Below are 4999 nucleotides of genomic sequence, written 5' to 3' on the forward strand. Positions count from 1 at the left end.
AGGGAGGGAGAAACTGAGATAGATAGATAGACGCGCAAACACACAGATAGACAGTAAGATAGATGCATATGCAGACACATAGATAGAGAGGTTGACAGATGGACACACAACAGACTGGGGGACAGATAAATATAGATCAACACTGACAGACAAGGAGGAGAGGCGGATAGACAGACAGACAGACAGACAGACAGATAGATAGACAGATAGATAAGGAAGACAAGAGAGAATGTAGAAAGAAATTACATATGGAGAGATGGAAAGAGGAACACATAAAGAGATAGATAGATAGAAGACAGGACAATAGGGATAGATAGACGGATAGGTAGAGAGAGGGAGACATTATTTTTTATATGTAAGAGGGGAAAACTGGTTAAGGGCAACTAAAGAAATGGAAAAAAGGCCCATGTAGTTGCCAATCTCTTTATAGATCTGAAAGGGTTAGCCAAAAGACAGGCATAAATGTCTTGAAACCTCCCTCTTAAAATTACTTCAAGTCATAGGAAGTTGGAAATACACACACAGGTAAGGAGTTGCAGAGTTTACAAGAGTAAAAAGGTATGAATGACTGAGAGTACTGATCAACTCTTGCATTAAAGCGTTGGATAGAATAGGGTTGGTTAACTCTTGCATTAAAGAGTTGGATAGGATAGTGAGAGGAAGAAGAAAGCCTTGTGTAGTGAGGCCACAGAAGGAAGGGGGGCATGCAGCTAGCAAGATGAGAAAAGCATTAAGCATGAAAATAGCGGTAGAAAGTAGCAAGCAAGTAATGCAACATTCTGGTGGTGGAAAAGAGGCTGAAGACAGTCAGGAGTTGATAAGAATGCATTTTTTAAATTTACCTAGTTGTATATTACAGGGTTCGAGCGGGTTCATAGTGATCTGTCTCTATATCTACTTTTATCCAACTTTTTCTTAAGTTTGTGCACATTTTCTGCTGCTACAGTCTTTTCACTCAATCCGTTCCAGATGTCCACCGTTCTATGTGGAAAACTTAACTTTTCAATGTCCCTCAAACACTGACTTTTCATGATCTTGGTGTGTCCTCTTGTTCGCCTATCTTCATCCTCCGTGAGTCTATCTATCTTTTCCGTACGGTACACTAACTTATACATTGTTATTAGATCTCCTCTTTCCCGTCTGTCCTTCTAAGTTGGTAGTTCCATCTCCTTCAGTCTTTCTTCATAAGGAAGATCCTTTATTTCTGGCACCATCTTTGTAGCGGTCCTTTGGATTCTTTCTAGTTTCCTGATGCCCTTCTGTCTGTATGGTAACCACACCACTGCTGCATATTCTAGTCTATATAGGTCTTGTAATTGAACGCCACCCTGATATATGTTAATATTTTTGTTAATGCTATTTTTATTTCTGTGTGTGTGTGTGTTTCACTGTTTGATCTGCTGCAGTCTGTGACGAGACAGCCAGACGTTACCCTACGAAACGAGTTCAGAGCTCATTATTTCCGATCTTCGGATAGGCCTGAGACCAGGCACACACCACACACCGGGACAACAAGGTCACAACTCCTCGATTTACATCCCGTACCTACTCACTGCTAGGTGAACAGGGACTACACGTGAAAGGAGACACACCCAAATATCTCCACCCGGCCGGGGAATCGAACCTCGGTCCTCTGGCTTGTGAAGCCAGCGCTCTAACCACTGAGCTACCGGGCGTGTGTGTGTGTGTGTGTGTGTGACTTATGAGTGAGTAGGAATGAGCTGAGTCGAAGACAGTGAAAGGAAAGAAAACGAATGACAAGCAGCGAAGCAGAGAAAGAATTGAGTCGCACGAAAAGAGCGAAATCAAAGAATGCATAGGCTGGAAGAATAGACAGAACTAGGGATCCAGTTTGTGGGAGGTAGGGAAGGCTTGAGCATGAAGGAGATAAGCTGATAGATAACGCTTTCAAAAAATAATACTATTTTTAAGAAGGCGAGGGGTATTATGGACAAGAAAAACGTGGTGATGGGCGTGTGTGATACTGTGGGTGTGTTGGTGTGCTGGTGGGCGTCCTAGCTAGTGGGGTGGTGGTAGACGTATGTGAGGTAGGTTATCATGGTTGTGGGTGGCTGTGGGCGTGTTGGTGTGCTGGTGGGCGTCTTAGTGGGTGATGATGGGCGTATGTGAGGTAGTGGATAGGCTTTGATGGGCGTGGATGAATATGTGTGTGATGGGCGTATCTGAAGTAGTGGTAAAGGAACATTCTTAACACTCGAGGAAATAATGACTTTATTTAACGATAAAGTCATTGAAAAAAGTATAAAATAAATTGTGTAGTCATTGTATATTTTGAAATTATTTTCGGAGAGAGAGAGAGAGAGAGAGAGAGAGAGAGAGAGAGAGAGAGAGAGAGAGAGAGAGAGAGAGAGAGAGAGAAAATTTTTCCCAAAACAAACACTACTTTAAATCTTTCTATGTCACTTTGATAATGATGCAAAAGTATATAGTAATTGTCTTTCTTGGTACTACTATTATATCACCATTTGAGCTCTACTACCTAGATCACGGGTTCTCAACCTGGGATACGCGTACCCCCAGGGGTACGTGAGAGGAATTTTGGGGATACGTAGCAGGTTCCTCAAAATATTTCAATTTTGAATAACTGCAAACCTGTTTGTAATATTCAATGTGGCCTGCATGTGCTTGGCTGGATGTGTCCTTCACTAGAACCATGACACGTTAATGTTAATAATGTTAATAGAAAGCTCTCTTGGATTACAGTCGCCACATAACCTTATAAACCTATAATATTTAATTTTGATTTATTATTTTTATATGCTATTCACACACACACCTTGTTATCTCTTACTAGTTACAAGTTGCAACTAGATGAAAGCAGCACTAGTTCACTGCCACAGTGATAGAAAACTATCTGATGCAGTTCCGTGCTGGTAAATGTATTGCATGTTAGTCACATTGTGTTTCCCTGTGAAGTACTAGTTCCTATCGACACTAACTCAGTGACATACTCGTAACAATTGAAAATTTAGTCTGCTCCGCATATAACACAATTTAAACTTAATAAAGTAAGTCAATAAACCATACATTTATGTTTACCCTTCCCCACACTGCATTGTGGGTAAGGGGTACGTGACCAATACTGAAAGACTTAAAGGGGTACATAAGATTAAAAAGGTTGAGAACCCCTGACCTAGATAGATAGAGATAATTAATGACAACTGAGGAGTAGAGAAGGACAGAAAAACCGCTGTTTTTTGCTCCCTGTTGATCTTTAGAGGATGAGTAAATGAGTAAATGGATGAACAATAGGATAATGTCTCTCAGCTCAACAAAATCAAGTGGTGGAGAGTACATCGATAGCTACCGTACATACATCCTTTGGGGCCACCTTACACGGCGCAAGGAAGGCTCGATTATCTTACCATTATTAAAAAAAAGTCACTTACATAATCAACAACTGCACGTGTATTTATAGAATATGTAGTCCAGGCCTGCGACAGTGTGAAGAGCGAGCTGTTGCAGAGGGTGCTGGCTCTTGAAGGTAGGGTAGAGGGTTTGAGTGAGGAGGTGGCTGAGACGTCCGGGCAGTCAGGGGCGGGTGGCACAGAATGGCGGCGCGGCGGCGGACACTTCACGCGTGTCTGACCCCCTTGACCTGTGGGGTGGAGTGCAGGGACCCATGAGTGTAGCATCCGAGCCAGTGGGTGCTGTAGGAGGCTGGGACGTCTTCGGGAGCCCCGTTGTGAGGCCAGGTAGTGCCGGTCCTGGACCCAGTCACCCTGTCTCTCTGCCCCCCGTCTCTCTGCCCCCCTCCCCTCCTTCCTCCCCTCCCGGTCAGCTGGCTTGTGAGCGAGTGCACCTTGCCCCAAGGACGGAGGTCAGGGTCCGGTGTCGACTCTCACGAGCGATGGTGGGAGCGGACGGCATGGTGGAGCCTGGCGAGAACCTGCAACTGGCTGGCGGTGTGTCGGTGGCGCGGAGTCTCGTGGGGGCGGGGGAAAAGTTAGTCACTGTCCTCGTGGCTAATTTCTCCGACGAGACCCGGAAGATTCCCGCTGGTGCCAAGCTTGGTACCTGTGAGGAGGTGGATCGTCCAGAGGAGTCGGCAGAGAATGCAGAGTCCGCGGCGGAGAAGTCACTGCCCGACTTCCTGGAGGACTTGGCGCACCGGAGCGCCGGGAACCTGGACGAGGCGCAGACGGTGAAGTTGCGCCACACCCTGGCTAAGTACGCGGACGTCTTCAGCAAGGGTGACTTGGACTTGGGTCGCACGGGGTTGGTGAAGCACCGCGTTAACACGGGAAGTAGTGCGCCCATCAAGTGCCCGCCTCGGCGGATCGCACCAGCCAGGAGAGAGGAGATGCAGCGGACAGTCGGCGAGCTGGCGGCGCAGGGGGTGATTGAGCGGTCGGATAGTCCGTGGTCTTCAGCGGTAGTCCTGGTTAAGAAGAAGGACGGCACGCAGCGCTTCTGTGTGGACTACCGGGCACTGAATGACGTGACTGTTAAGGACTCTTACCCCCTGCCGAGGATCGACGACACGCTGGACGCGCTGGTGGGGGCCAGGTGGTTCTCCACGCTCGATCTGAAGTCAGGCTACCACCAGGTGGAGATGACGGAGGAAGACAAGGCGAAAACTGCCTTTTCCTTCGGGCAGGGGTTGTGGCATTTTAATGTCATGCCCTTCGGTCTCTGCAATGCCCCTGGATGTTTCGAGCGGCTGATGGAGAGGGTGTTGGACGGCCTGCAGTGGAGGACGGCCCTCGTCTACATCGACGACGTCATCGTGTTCGGGAGCACCTTCGACGAGGAGCTGGAGCGGTTGGAGGAGGTGCTGCAGCGGTTGAGGAAGGCTAACCTCAAGCTCAGCCCTAAGAAATGCTCGCTCTTCCAGCATGAGGTGCCGTTCCTGGGACACGTTGTCAGTCGGGACGGCGTGCGTACTGACCCGCAGAAGGTGGCCGTCGTGGAGAAGTGGCCTGTTCCCACCAGCGTGGCGGAGGTCAGGAGTTACCTGGGGTTGTGCACGTACTAC

Source organism: Portunus trituberculatus, chromosome 12 (assembly GCF_017591435.1).
Source record: "Portunus trituberculatus isolate SZX2019 chromosome 12, ASM1759143v1, whole genome shotgun sequence".
In the NCBI taxonomy this organism is placed as follows: Eukaryota; Metazoa; Arthropoda; class Malacostraca; order Decapoda; family Portunidae; genus Portunus; species Portunus trituberculatus.